Below are 17,593 nucleotides of genomic sequence, written 5' to 3' on the forward strand. Positions count from 1 at the left end.
GTGTTTTTTTTAAAGATTCCAATGTTACTTAAGAAAGCTTCATAACCCATATAGTTACAGATTATACCTTAATTGTAAATATATTTTTATGTGTCAATAAAATAAAGACAAGTTTGTAACAAATTTTAAATTTTATCATATGTTAATTAAAAAGAATTTAACTAATCTGATCCTATTTTTTTTGAGCTCAACCATAGCCCATTTTTATTGTTTTATCTAAAGTATCAAATAATTTTAGTTTGATTTTAGCTTAATTATTTGACCTCTTTACAAGGGATTGGTTTAATTATCAAAAGTTGTAAAATATTTATTGGCTTTAACTCAATGACATTATTACTATAAACTGCCTATTGTTTAAACTAGCAAAAATTAAAATGAGAGGGGGCCATTTTGTGTTTGGATCTTTAACGAAAGATACATATGATGATTTCATAAATTTCAGATATATTTTTATTAAGTATTATATTTATAATCTTATGTTTTACTAGATAAATAAAAAAATATTTAGAGCAAATAATTTATGGTTATACTGTTTTAATTATTGCCTAATGAAAATTTTTAAGATTTATTTAGAGCAATCAAGTTAGAATAAATATTTTTTATGAATATAATTAAACATTTTCTGCTCTTTATTAACATTTGCACAATAAATAAAAGTGATGATTAATACTTAAGATTTATTTAGACTAATCAAGTTAGAATAAATACCTTTTATAATGATATTTCTGTTCTTCATTAACATTTGCAGTTCTTTCCTTAATGAATATTCAATATTTTTCATAAACCAATCAATATAAAATAAAATCTGTATAGTAATAAAAATATGGTTTAAAATTTTGTACCATTTAGAAAAGTAAGGATTTGCTTTCTTTATTACTTCATGAAATCTTTGACATTTTTCAAATTTATTTAGACTTAACAAATTAAAATGAATATATTTTATAAGAATTCAATTTAATATTATTTATTTATATATTTTCAATAACAAATCAAAGTGAGTAAAGGATATTGGTAATTATTAGAGAACAATATACGATATTTTTATGAATATCGATATTCTATAAATTTTGAAGAATTAAAATTGTGATCTCTCAAACATTATATCTAAACTGAGTATAAAGACTCAAAATACAAAAATTTTAAAGGTTGAATAAAAATAGTATAATTTGTATGGGTAAATATTTTACCCCTTTTGACAAATAAACTTATTCCAAATAATTTCAAAATTATAATCCCTCACATGGAATTAATTTAAAGTACTTCATTTCCTCTTCATAAAACATTATGTGTCGATATCCTTCTATAAACCAGTTAGCCTCTAGCCATTCATGATTATGTAGCACTTAGTTATTTTATTTTTCATTTTGCCAGTCATGATGATATAGTGAAATCAGAATTTTCTCTCTTGGTCGTTGATTGATAATTGAAAAATTTCCACATTATTTTTATGATTTAGGCTGTTTATCCATTATCAAATATAGGATAAAATTCCAATTCCCTCTCATTTTTGATAATAGCTGTTATTCAGATATCTACCTTTATTTTTCTGATTATCTAATCATCAAATAAAGTAAAAATTTCTAAAATAAAATTTATTATATTTAAATAGTTCTAATAGGTAAAGGTAGGAGAGGGATGTTCGTGTTAGGGTTGGCAGGGATAAGAACAAAATTAAGAAAGTAATTACAAAAATTTATTTAATAAATTTATTTTTATAAAAATTACAACTAAAAAATATAATAAATTTATTCTTTATATATACAAAAATTCTATTAAACAATTAAATGAAACTATTAAGTTAAGTTAATATAAATGATGTTAATTAAATTAGTGTATCATACAAAAATTTGCGCTATATAATAACCATTATAATAAATAAATAATCCATGTTCAACAATTTTTGGGACATAAATTGATACTAATAATCTATATTTTTTTTAACTAATTGATAGCTAGTCAAGAATAATAGGCAGAATATTATTCAATGATGAATAAATATAAATTTCACCAGCATGATTATTTTAAAAATAAATATTAAAGATGTGGCATATGTTTATAAGTGATCCAGGTCTGCAGATCTCAGATTTGTTTTAATTAGAAAAATATTAAATTGTATGTATAATTTTTAGCAGGGCCTCAGATTAATTTTATTTATAAAAGTACTAAATTGTAATTACAATTTATATTATTTATTTTAGATAGATATTCCTGCACAACAATTATTGGTACAAGAACATTATTGTGGCTTGCTCAATAAGTACCAATTGTGATTCTCTAAATTTTTCTTTAGAAAAACCTTCAGATGGCAGATTGAATTGCTGTCAAGGAGCGAATCTCCCTTTATTCTGTCGGAATCAATGATGTGCAAGCTTCCTAGGCTGATGGTTTATTCATTTAAATACCTAATTTTAAAATATCTATATGATTAAACTAGATATATGCCATAAAGACCTGATGGGGTCTAGGATTAGTATATTACAAAAGTGATATTTTTATTTATCTAGAGACTATTAAAATGATCTATTTTTTTTAAAAAAAATGACATGTTTCCTCTATTAAAATTTTCTAAATTCTATACTTTTAAAATTGTCTTTAGATAGGCATTGTTTATTTAGGTTCTAAAAAATGGCTTAATTTTTTTAAAAAAAAACTATAAAATACATATTTGGTTATTCATCTGATGAGATACTATTTTTGATGAAAAAATGTTTTTAGTAAATTACTATATGGAAAATCAAAATAAGGTTGTCTTCAGCTGATTGGCTTAAAAATCTTAGAAAAACGTTATAATTTGATGATTTATAATTGAATTATTTTAGATCTTGAATTGCCAGCCAAAAATGACAATGATTATATATTTTTAAATCTTTTATAATTAATCAATTCAATTAACCTTAATAATATAATTTTTAACTATAGGAAAATTATGATATTGTATGACAAATATAATATTCAAATAGCGTTGAATATAACCTTATAAAATAAAACAAATTATATTATATTTTACATAGATTAAATTAAATCATGGTTTAAACAGTTAAGACCTTTCAACCACATTTTGAAACATTTTCCTGAGTTATCTATATTCTATTAAGAATTTTTAATAAACTTTTTTCTGATTTTCATTAGCCTCCAACACAAAGATAAAATATATAAGAGTCTTGATTTTCCGCAGCAAAATATCCCCGAATTATGTTATGACAATCACTCGTTTATTGAACTTCGCCTCATCAATTAATAACCCCCACCCATCCCCCGTCACACCTTATAACTAATTCTTTTTCCATTTAAAAAAAAATAAACTGTTGGGCATCAAGGAAATTACTGGTATGTTCTATTTTTAACATATCTTCCATTCTCTAAATCTTCGTTGCAAAACACAAATTCTATGAATAGTAGCCCTCACTTTTTAGACTGATATATATATATATATATCTAATCCCGTCTCCCTCATCTATAATTCTTTAAATATATTATTAAAATTTCCAGTTGTTAAGCTCCTTTTTAAAACATTGTAGATAATATGGAGATAATGTTGATGTGCATAACATATATATATAATTTAGCACAATTTAATATGTCATTTACTCAATATGCTTTAAAAATTTGTTGCCATCACCATTTTTATTAAACTCAAGAGACAATTTAATTCCATATCATCAATACTTTCTCTCGCCAAAATAAATCTTAAATCGTAATTCAGATCTCCTTTATTTTTATATCTTCTGTTGAACATCTTACATACTATTATATAATTTACAGAATTTTCTTTTCATCATAATATCAATCAATTCCTATCTTCTCCCAATTAATGTTAATTACTTTAAACGTAATTAATATAAATAACAAATTTTTAATTAAATCTAAATTTTATTATGGCTCGATGTTTTACCAAAAAATTGATATTTTATTGATGCTAAGGGCTAGGGTTATTATATATATTAGATATATTCAAAGGTATGATGCAAACACATAGCCTAGAATTTTCTACAGTGTTGGGGGCGCCACACAAACAGACACCGAGTTATAAATAAAAACTATGACGTCATGCTTCCCAGGCTTTTGGAAACACTATTTCTGAAAGTATAGCTTATCTGAATATCTGATTTGCGTTATAATATTTAGTTGTTTTTTATTTACTCATTAATTTTTCAATCCTTCCACCAAAAAATAAGCGAATTACAAAGCCAATAAAAACTATCACATTAAGCCTTAAGCGTGATGTCAGCCAAACTTCTGAAAGCATTAACTCTGAAACCTTGATCATCAAATTGTACATAGTTCGAACATTATAATGCTCCAATTCGTTTTTCATATAATTTAACAAAAATGCATAATTGGCAAAATAAGAATATATATATCCCAGATTGGCGAATACCAAAACTAAAATTATATAAACACTGACCATCTCGGTTATCAATTCTTACTAATTTACATATCAATTTTTCCAGTCAATAAATTTTAAATAGAAGCCAGTTATAAGTGAAATATAAACTTTAAATCACCTTAGGGCTGATATATCGACTTTTTACTAGAGATTAAATAATCAATTACATCGAATTATGATTTTCCCAAGATTCAAAATATTATTTATTTTAAGATTAGGATCTTTATAGATTTAGTTCTTTTTGCTTATTTAAAAGATATAAAAGTAAAATGGTTCAAATTATAATGTAATTTGAAAAGCAATATTTTCAAAATTTTGGTTTGTATTTGCCTTTAGTTTCCAAACTTCTGCAACACTAATTATAAAGTTGTCTTTTATAATTTAAAAAAAAATCTTATTTAACAATGCATTCAAAGTTAAAATTAGAATCATCCAAAAATTCAATATCACCGTCGTAATAAATCAGGTATAAAATTATTTGAAAGTTTTTAAATAAAAAGATTTAAATTTGGTATTAATCATAATATACTGATAATATTTTCTAAAGGCTAAGAAAATTGTCTAATGAAAAATTTTAAATTTTAGATGAAACTTGATATTGCTAATAAATTTTAATATTAATTAATTACGAAAGAAGATGGAATGAAGTAGGATCAGAAAAGACTTTAAGAGTTATTTTTTATAAAAATTAATTTCTTATACACAGTTATTTAAAATGCATCATATGTTTGTTGAAAGTTTTTTGAATTTAAAACAAAACATTATACAATAATCTGTTAATTTTAAACATGGAAAGGAAATATCGAGAGAAAATTGTATAACAACAGTTTAACGAAATATGATCATTTAATAAAATATAAATAAAATGGTAAATTATTTATTTTAAAAAAAAGTTTTTATTCCCTTTATTATATTGTTTTTAGACAGCTATTCATTTTATTTCTTTCTTTCCTATAGGAGCTCAGCACCAATGTCAGTGTTTCGCGGCCAATAGTTGGGGCACCTATGACTTAGATAAAGAATTTTTCCATTTCAAATTTAATAAAATTATATAAAAATGGAAAATAAAATATTATATAATTTAATGTTCACTTTGGAAAATCGAACGTGATTTCAAGTATCCATAAAAAACAAGGCATAATTAAAATTCAAAAGGATAATTTAAAAAGACGGTTTGAGAAAAATTATAACGATTAGACATCAACCATATTTATAGTATTGGAAATAACGTTTTTTTCCGTTCTGATTATTGTTTAGCTAGAATCGCATTCAAATATCTGTACATATTCCATGTTATTATTTTATACATTATTTATTTACGATATGATATAAAGTGACAAGAATTTTAATCATTTTTTAGAATAAATTTCAAATCCCCTTAAAAATATATAATAGATAAAATGTTTATGTTATAATTTATAATTTAATCATTTTTTTAAGAATAAATTTAAAATTCCCACTATAAAAAAATAGTATATAAAGTTTATATTATAATGTTGTTGAAATTTTGATAAAATGTAGATTTTTATCTTCTTTTACGCTAAAAGAAATAATTTCCTAAGAGTTACGCCAAAGTAGCATAATATAATTATGATCGTTGCCTATACGCTAAAATTATTAATAAAAAAATAGAATAATTTAAATGTTAGAATAATTTAAATGTTAGAATAATTTAAATGTTAGAATAAATGGTAAATAAAATAATACTTTATTACCCGTCCTTTTATAGTTTTGTTAGTTCCTTTGTTGTTAAGTTTATACTTTTTATACGTAGCAGTGGTATTTAAAAGTACGATCAAAGAATTGATAAAACCTTTAAAAAATATTTTAAAAAATTACTATTTATTTCTCTTTGTTATTTTAATTTCTTGAATATTCTGAACATTACTTCTGATAAGTTAAACAAGGATTTATTTGTGATTTTAGTCAAAATCGACCAAAGGAGTTATAAATTATACAATTTGTAAGTAGAATACATATTTAAACGCGAAAATTATCATACACACATTTTTGCAAATTATATTTTGCAAAAGTTACATTTGATAAAATTTTAATTAATATTATTTTTAATTTTAACATAAAATCTTCTTATTTAAGCAATCTTGAACAAGTTTTATTGACTAAAAAAGTTATATTTTCTTTAAAAAACAGATATTTATGTTTTTATAATAATGAAAATTTAACTTCCCAGTGAACTTAAAAATTAAAATCTTTAACAAATTCCTGATATTTATGAGAAAGTAAAAATATTACGAAATTCATCACCGATCTCATAATAAAGGTTTAGTGTTCCATTGCATTTTTTGAAGGTAATGTAATCCTTGTTCATGGATCCAGCTTCATGTTCTAAATGATATATTTTTTTAAATTAAAAAGAGTATTAAATTTTTTTTTGATTGCAATTAAGCTTCCTGTATTCCATTTGAACAATTTAAAAAAAATAAATATTATTTGGAATTAGAGAAGATCAATTCGGAACTGCAAATTTAATATAATACGCACAAAGTAGTATATAAGATATTCCCCATTTACCTAAAGAACCTATGCTTGATTGTTATTTAATATATTGTGTGCATTCACAATATATGCACTATTTCGCAATAATGTTGGACAAATTAGTGAAAATTTTATTAAAATAGTAATAGGTTCTCTTTTCTTTTTGCTAGGTAATATACGATAAAAATTTGCCATAATGCATTCTCTAAGCCTTTTTAAGAAATTTTTTGTTATTCCCCCTTTTTGGTCTCTTTTGAAAGACCTCTAAGAAGGAACTGTTGAAACAGGTTATCATACCAAGAAAGGATGCTTTCCTTACGGTGTTCAATCACATACGGGCAATTAACTATTTATTTTGTTCAAATCTTAGAATCCATATTTCAATCGTATGTATGATATTTAAAAGAAAATCATATTTTTTTAAAATAAATTCAATATATATTTTTGTTATTACCTGAAATGAGGAATAACGTATTGTTTTTTATCTCTCTTTCTTTAAGGGTACCATTGAAGAACGTTTTGATTTCACAACCTTTATAAAATATAATTTATATATATTCAAATGAAAATAATTTTAGAACTACAAGAACCATTATTTATATTTTATAACTCTAAAATAGTTTAGAAAAATTGATTTAATTTTTTATTAAAAAAGTTAGTTATATTATTATAATATTATAAAATAATTATTGATTAAGAAACATGATTAAGAAATCATATAAATTGTAAAAGTAATAGTTGTAATCTAGAAGTAATTCTGGAGAGAGTTCAATTCGGATTAGTATTTGATGGATCTAGCAGAAAAAATAAACAATTTTAAATTCCAAATATTGTTTTAATTTAATCAAAACAGTAAATCTTATGCGCTTTTAAATATTTTATCTTAATATTAATCAAACTATCAATATAATCATCATTAAATAAAAGGTAACATCTTGATAATCCGTAACAATAAATTCTATATTATACTTTTAATTTTTACCCATTTCAAGTGATTTATGACATATTTTTAAATTTTTATTATATCTTTCTCTGGCTGTAAAATACATGTGTGTTATAACACTATATCGTCAAGCTTAAAGTATAAACAATTATTAAATTTTCTTGTATTTCATATCTTTGTGTCTTTTTTCTATTACATCCCTATTTTTTTCTTTTCTTTGCTCCCCTAAAATTTATCTCCCACCTTCATACGTTGGGGAGCGATAAGCAATGTTGACTAAGGTGTTAATGATAGGTAATCATTTTTTTTATTTACTCCTTTATTTGAAGATGGATAAATCAAAATAGGCTGATTTCGGATTCAACCATCATCAAATTTAAAGATAAAATTCTGATTCCTCACCCTTCTTGACGAACCTTCTGCTAGTTTCTAATAATTTTTTTATCATGTATTATAGGTTACCGGACAACATATAAATAGATTAAATACTCATAAAGATTGTATATTATAGATCAATTTGAGTTGATAAAAAAAAATACGGAACATTGTATTACAACAATACAAATCTCGTTCCTAGTAATAAAAAAAAACAATTATCAAAACAATAATAACATTTTTAAAATATCAATAATAATTTTATTTTGAAAAATTGATATATTATACCTAGCAAAACATTGTAGTTGATTAGGATTAACAAGCACCAAATTGAGTAAAACATATCGATTCGTAAAATATTTTAAAAATTTTTCTTTCTTTCAAATATATTTTATGTAATTTAAGTATGGTAGCCTAATATATATAGTGTAAGAAATTTTTAATTATTTAAAAGAAGATATCAATTTTATTTTTGGTGAATTTATCAGTATAATAACATTTTATTTTTTCTATTTTAAATCTGCTTATAAAAATTGCTTAAAGAAATTATATTATCGTTTATTTTATGCGAAATAAAATATTTTATGTAATTACTATATCTTAATTATAGTTTAAAGTGTAAAAAACTAATATTTCTTACTTACTTTAACTACTATATTAGTTATTACTTGATTGTGAACCTTTTTATTAATATTATTATCCCTTTTTTTAAATATTTTGAATTATTTACCAAGTTGGCTTTATTTAATTGATAATTATGTACTCCTCTTTTTTAAAATTTAAACAATATTATCGTTTATTTTATAGTTGAAATAATTTCTATATTAATATAGAAATAAAAACACAATAATAAATATTTTATGTATTTACTACATCTTAATTATAGTTTAAACTTTAAAGTATAAAGAACTATTATTTCTTACTTACAATAACTATCATATTCGCTATTATTATTGATTGTGAACCTTTTATACTTTTATTTCATTAAAAAATATATTTTGAATTATTTACCAGTTAGGCTCCATTTAATTGATAATTATGTACTCATCTTTTTAAAATTTAAACAATTTTATCCTTTATTTTACATTAGGTATTATTGTAATATGATGGACGAACCATTTTTTTTTTAGTATATCTAAATAATTTACTTATTTTAATTTTATCTTTTTTGGTAAACATATTTTTTTTACTATTTCTACTGGATAGGTATACCCAGCGTCTACAAAAACAAAGGGATAGGGGGGAGGGGGAGGAATAGTTTACATCCAATTTTTATTGAGGGGAGTAGGAGGTAGATATCTTTATAAGGGGGGTAGGATAAATTTATTTGGGGGGGGGGGGTTATCTATTAAATTTTTAGATGAATTTTAACAAAATATATTGCTGTAAAAATTAATACTTTTAAAATAGACCTATTACAATACAATGATGTTGCTGATCATATTGCAAACAATGAAAAGGGTTAGACATTCGCAGCATTCACATATTCATGCTAAACAATTTGCTATAATGATTTATCCGGGGTTTTTAATTTAATTAAAAATAACTCCTCTTATATTCACAATATTATGATAGTTGGTAATAGAGCCAAAATAATTTTAGTTATTCTTTTAAAAATTTATGAAAGAGTATAATTAAAAATGGTAAGGTGTTGAATGTACGTGGTACCTTTTATCAGCTAGACCTCAACCCATTTAGAGTGTGTATCAACTCTAATTAACCTTGACGAATCGATGGGTCCCGCACTGGATGAATGCGTTCCTACATCGTATTAGAGATGTACCAGAAATTTTGACCTATGAATACATTAACAAAGACGTTATTGCTATTAGCACCAATAATACACTCTAAAAATTGATCCACAGTATTCTCCTGGATGCTCCCAGTGTATGTATGTGTTAATATTGATTTTACCGACAATTTCTCCCGATAACTATTAAAACAAACTAACTCTGAATAATTTTTCATATCAAATACCGCCAATGCTTCCTAGATAATTTTAAATACTTTATTTAGTATCTCTCTTGTTTTTCTTAATGAGTTTAACTTAACAATGATATATATGGAGTATTTTATAGATCTAATTATTAATGTCAAAAAATATTATTGAATAATAATAATTATTTATTATTGCAAACTAAAACAAAATATACCAAATAGAGGTGGTGCTGCTATATATAAAATCTTAAAAGCTTTCATCATATCACTCTGATCTTTATTTTCTAGTTACTAAATGATTCATTTTTAACATGGCATTCTTACAGTGTAAATAACTAAAGGTTTCAATATATTTATATAATTATTTCTTCTAACGATTTTTAGTATTTTTGTTTTATCAATATATCTAACATAATAAATTCTGATATGAGTCGTGATTGTGAGTGTCATGGCTACGACTGCAAATCAACCAACATCTATTATTTGTGTTGCTATGTAATTTAAGATCATTACTCCTACTGCCGATAGCTTTTGATTGCATAATTTAGATGAGCAACAATGGTCAGCTGTATTATATATCACTATAAATGCAAGATAATTTTTAGAAATTTAATATCTCACAATAATTTTCTCGATTACTTATCTAGCTTCCATAGCATCTATATTGTTGTATCTGTTGATATATAATTGACATTTATGGATGTTTTTCAATGAATATCGAATAAGCTATATGTTAATATTTTGTATTCTTTGTTTTAGATCATGTCTTAATATTAAGTGAAATAAAAGTTGAATTATTCTTTGGGAATGTATTTTAGAATATACATTTTTATATATTGATTATTTAATGTTTTAATTATACAGATTTATAATATAAGAGGTATAGGTTTATGATTTGGACTAGTCGTTTATATTATCTTCTTCAAGAATTATTGATTTGGTAAGGCCTACAAATTTTTCCTTAGTAGTCCATTCTATAAAACATTGTCTAAAATGGTAGCACAACAATTTATTAGTTTCATGACTTTTTGTCAAAGTAGGTTGAAAGAATTAATTGTAACCCCCATAAAAAATTTTAACGTTGACCATCCTCAGATTGTAAAGGCTAGTCACTCCCCTGTTTCTTGTATATTAATATTTTATCTTAAGAAAATTTATAGTATATTTCCTTACATTTTTTAAACCTTAAACACTGATGATATAAGAAAATTTTATCATCTAATAAATAATTTATCTCTACTAATAACTATTATTAAAAAATATTCTGAAAGTTTAAAATGTTAAGATATCGCACAAAATTTGCTTAAATATAATTATTTCTGAGACTTGTAATTTAGAAAAAAAGAAAAAGCAAAAACCCTGTAGGACAAGTTGAAGCCTTTGACATCAAGCTTTTACATCTTTTTTTGGATCTGGAAGAGCCAATTTTGTGTGTCCAAGGAGAAATATCAGAATCATCCGAAATAAACATTTTATATGTTTAATATGACTTCTAATTTTTTTTAGCAATATTTTTCAAAAAAAATTTATTCGGCTGAAGAAGAATCAGGAAGATTTATTATATTTTACAACTTAGAGGACCAAGAGATAATATGAACCATGAATTACTCCAGATTTATGTGATTGTTGAAGTGAAAGCTAAATTATTTGGATTTTGAGGTTTAGAAAGCGTCAACTTTACAGGCAAACAAATTGTTCCATTAGTAACGTGGACTCAATTGAGGATCATTATGAAATAACCGTTTTTTTTCCACTATTAGATTTTAACCCAAATCAATTAATAATTGGTGATTTATTAAATGGCTCTATCCAATTTACAAATACTATATCTCATAACTCCCTCTGATCTGAGGATATATCAAATAGGTATATTGAAAAATTAAATAATTTTTGGTAAATTTTATTCAATGAATATCAATGGGTCTGAAGGTCAATTTCAGAATTTCGATGGTATTGAAAGATTCATTTTTTATAGATCATCCAAGAAATACAGTAGACACGTTGCTCATTATAAAATTTTTTTTATAAGTTTACCAAAAATATTAAAATTACTCTATATTTTGAGCAATGATGCCAAACTAGTACAAGCACAAATGAGAGGATTTTTTTCTTCATTACAGGGAATAAAAACCTAATAAACTAACTTTACTCATCAAGATCTAATCCCCAACGCAAACAAATTGTTAAAAATTCACCCCTTCCCAAAGATGATTAAACTTTATTTATGAACGATATTTTGACTAACTTTTAAATCATTTCAAATTGTTTAATTTTATATTTTATCGTGATTTATATATTGGTTTATATAGCTATAATATTTATTAACCGTATTATATTCTCTCTTAATATATTGTATTTTCCCAAAAAATTTTTATTATTTGTGTTCGAAATTATTATATTTTGAGATACGATTGGTTCTAATAAATTTTATATGATGATAAGTTCTAAAAAATTTTTAATGGGACAAAAATAATTATATCACCTCTTAGAAAATTCCTGGCTAATGCGCCTGACAGTAAAATTTACAATTGGCAAAAGAGAGAGTACTTTGCAAAAATCCTCAAAGAACGTAAGCTACTCGCTATCAATTAACAGCATCTCCAACAGTGCTAAAATATCCGTTTAGAAAAATGAACTAATATAATTATTTTAGTAGTTCACAGGTATTGGTAACAGACCAAAACTTGAACCAACAAAACCATTGATATTTTCGGTAATTAACCTGGATGTTCTTGGTGAAACTAGGATGAAGATGAAATCTAAAATATAGGCCTTATTGTGATATCCGGTCAATTACATACAACTTTTTATACCACCATGGATATCGGATATGTATCTCACGGCAAGTTAAAATATGTAGTATAATAAGATAACATAACGATTGGACTAGTTTGATGTTAATGACTCAAAAAACCTAAAGAAAAATTATATACATTAATTTTTATCCATTCCATTAATATAATTAGAATTTGTAAAATATTATTTTAGCCTGTACTATTTGTTTAAATTTGTAATTATTATTATTCAATAATATTTTTTGATATTAAACATTAGATCTACAAATATATACCCCATATAAATCATGGTCAAGTTAAACTCGCTAAGAAAAACAAGAGAGATAGACTGCTAAATAAAGTAATTAAAATCATCTAGCTAGCATTGGCAGAATTTGATGCGAAAAATATTTCAGAGTATGTTTGTCTTATTAGTTATTGAGAGGATATATCAGTAAAATTAATATTAACTCACAAAAGTCAATGCTATGAAAATCAATTTTTAGAATGCATTGCTCATTGCAACAACTATGTTTGTCAATGTATTCAACGGTCAAAATTCCTGGCACATCCATTCATCTAGTGCGAGACCCATCGATTCATATTCATGGTTAATTAGAGTTGATACACACTCTAAATGGGTTTAGGTCGAGCTGATAAGAGAGACCATGTCTACAGCTGTGTTCAAATCTTTAGGAAAATAGTTCACACGTTTTGGAATGTAAAAACAAATTGTGTTATAAAATGATCCTTAGTTTATTACTGGAAAATTTCAAAGATTCTGTTTAGTTAAAAAAATATTAAATTAATACATTCAACACACCTTACCATTTTTAATTATACTCTTTCATAGACTTTTAAAAGAATAACTTAAATTATTTTGGCACTATTGCCAACTATTAAAATATGGTAAATAAAAGAGTTATTTTGATACAATTAATATCCCTCCTCATCTACAATGAACGAATTATTATAGCGTATTGTTTGGCATGAATATGAGTTTGCTGAGAATGATTAACCCTTTTAAATTATATTTAATAGGTTATGCAGAAAGTTTTATTTCAAAAATAATGTCTATGATTGCATATATATGATCATATGGTATTATAATAGGTCTATGATAAAAGTATTAATTTTTACAGAAATATATTTTGTCCTATTCATCTAAAAATTTATTGGATAACCACTCAATAAATTTATACTAAGTAAAGGGGCCTACCATGTACACCTTTCAAAAAAATTGGATGTAAACTGTTCCTAACACCACTCCCCCCCTCATACCCCCACCCTTACCCTTTTTTGTAGACGCTGGGTATACCTATCTGATAGAAATAATGAAAAAATTTGTTTTCAAAAATAGATAAAATTAAAAAGAGTAAGATAATAGATATACTAGTAATAAAGTTCATCAATGCCTAATGTAAAATAAAGGATAATATTGTTTAAATTTTAAATAGAAGAGTACACAATTATCAATTAAATAAAGCCTACCTGGTAAATAATTCAAAATATTTTTAAAAAAAGTGGTAATAATATTGATAAAAAGGTTCACAATCAATAGTATAATAACGAATATAGTAGTTAAAGTATGTAAGAAATAATAGTTCTTTACACTTTAAACTATAATTAAGATATAGTAAATACATTATATATTACGAATAGTTTTTTTTTATTTCGATATTAATATATATATATCTCTTATACCATAAAATCAACGATAATATTGTTATTTTAAAAAAAGTACTTTAAACTATAATTAAGATATAGTAATTACATAAAATATTTTATTTCGCATAAAATAAAGGATAATATAATTTCTATAAGCTATTTTTATAAACATATTTAAAATAAGAAAAAATAATAGGTTATTATACTGACAAATTCGATAGTAACAACAATAAAAATGATATCTTCTTTTAAATAATTAAAAATTCTTTACACTATATATATTAGGCTATAATACTTTACATTACATAAAATATATTTGAAAGAAAAAATATTTCTAAAATATTTAACAAATCGAAATGATTTACTCTATTTGGTGCTTGTTAATCCTAATCAACTACAATGTTTTGCGAGGTATAATATATCAATTTTTACTAAAAAATAAAATTATTATTGATATTTTTAAAAATGTGATTATTTTTTGATAATTATTTCTTTTTCGTACTAGGAACGAGATTTGTATTATAACACTTCTCACCCCCTTTTGTTTTTTGTCAACTCAAATTGTTCTGTAAAATACAATCTTCATGAGAATCTAATCTAATTAGATGTTGTCCGGTAACCTATTATACATGAGAAAAAATTATTTGAAACTAGCGGAAAGTCCGTCAAGAATGATGAATAATCAGAGTTTTATTTTTGAGTTTGATGATGTTTGAATCCGAATATCACCTTTATTTGATGATGGATAAATCAACATAATTTAGAAAAGTAAAGAGAAAATTTCTGATTTATTTTTTATTTTATCCATCATCAAATAAAGGAGTAAGTAAGTAAAAAAATGATTCCCCATAATTACCACCATCGATCAACCCGCGTGAAGACGGGAGATGAATTTTATGGGAGTAAAGAATATAAAAAAAAGAATGAATAAACGAAAGAAGAAATAGAAAATAAAGAGACAAAGATATTAAATGTAATAAAATTTAATAATTATTTATATTTTAAGACTTGATGAATATAGGCACATGCATTTTGTAGCCATATAAGAAGAGAAAAATAAATATAATAAAATTTATAAATATTTTAAAATATGTCATAAATCAATTTGAAATATAACAATAATTTAAATTGTTTATTTTTTCCGCTAAATTATTATTAGGTCAATACCAGTTTATTTTCTCTAACATGAGTAACCCATCTAAATTTAACCCTAATTGGACTATCTTACAGACTTACATCGAGATCATTACTATTATTATAATTTATATGATTTCTTAATATTGATACCTAATCATTATTTATTTTAGCACTATTTCTCATTTTTAAACATATATTGTATATTTCTAGTAATATTTTTAAAAATATAATCAGTTTTTCTAATATTTGATAGTTATTAAATCAAAATAATGGTTCTCTAATTCGAAATTATTTTTATTTGATATATATAAATAAAATTTATATAGGTTGCGAAATCAAAACGTTCTTAAATGGCACCCTTGAAGAAAGAAAGATAAGTAACAATACGTTATTCTTCATTTCTGGTAATAACAAAAAAATATATATTGAATTTTATTAAAAAATATGGACTTTAAGATTTAAAAAAAACTAATTTATGTGACGGACACCTTAAAGAAAGCATCTTTCCATGGTATAATAAACTGGGAAAACGTTCCTTCTAAGATATAACGTTTTTAAGACATGTTCCGTCTTTCAAAAGAGACCTGAGGAATAATATTTTTTATAATTTAAAAAATATTATATTAAAAAAAAAATCAGAGTTGTTAAAAGCCACTTTTAAAATGGATCTAGGATACATTATCTTAAAAGTTATCTAAATACAGATATATTTTTTAAATACTCTTATATAAGGTTTGCATAAACCTAAATTTGGATTCTATTGTGATAATTCATAAAATGGGTTAAAAAACTCGATATCACATTTATCAAAATATAACTAAAATAATGATTTTTTAGATTTTAAATCTAATAATATAATATGTGAAAATATATGATTAAATGATTATAAATAATTATTAGATTTCAGTATAAAAATATTTTCAAAATTTTGGTCATTAAGGCATCCTTCGTTTATCTGTAAAGTCATTTTGAGCTAGTTGTTATATCAAGGTCTTCAACTGATTGCAAACAAATATCTGCGAAAAAAAAACGAATAATTTAATACGCAATTTTTTTCACTACCTAACAGCGGATATAATTGTTAATAATGATTTAAATTTCGATACTCAACATATTTTGAATAATTTTTTCAACTCTGAATGTCGAGAATATAATACACAATTCCTTCAAGCGCGCCGGTAGAAAGACTGTATATGTTGTTTTTTTTTAAAATTAATCCATTTGTAACCATGTCAAATCAAATTTTTTTAAAAAAAGGATGGAGCATAGTTATTATAATATTTTAATCTTCAAATATTGTCCCAATAAACCTAGAATTATTAAATATTGATTGATTTATTATTTTTAATTTTACCCATCTCAATCCCTTTAAGTAAGGCATCTAGGAGTGTAAACAAAATCTGATATTCATTTGTTTAAAATTCTTCAATTTGATAATCAGCTGTAATATGTCACAGTAATAAGCTGTGCACATATATTTATCTCCCTGCAAAAATTTCAAGAGACCTAGCAATTGGCTTCTACTAATTTAAAAATAATGCTATATATATTTATAACTTATATTCATGGATAAAATCACATTCATTAGATAAAAACCTAGGTATTTTTATTCCATCACATTATATATTAGTTTTATTATTTATATACATATATATATATATTATAATTTTTTATTAGAGTAGTCTTAATATTTTTTAATATATATTTATTTATTTAAATTATTAGCTCATATGAAATAAAATTTTGCATTCAAGTATTTTTTTTTATTTATAATATAAAAAAGCGTTAAATAAAAGCATATCAAAATGTTACTAAAATGTATCTAAAAACAAATACAGATTACTCTAAAATAATATATAGATACAGATAGATTGC

Source organism: Gordionus sp. m RMFG-2023, chromosome 5, assembly GCF_954871325.1.
Source record: "Gordionus sp. m RMFG-2023 chromosome 5, tfGorSpeb1-WG-v2, whole genome shotgun sequence".
Classification (NCBI taxonomy): Eukaryota; Metazoa; Nematomorpha; class Gordioida; order Chordodea; family Parachordodidae; genus Gordionus; species Gordionus sp. m RMFG-2023.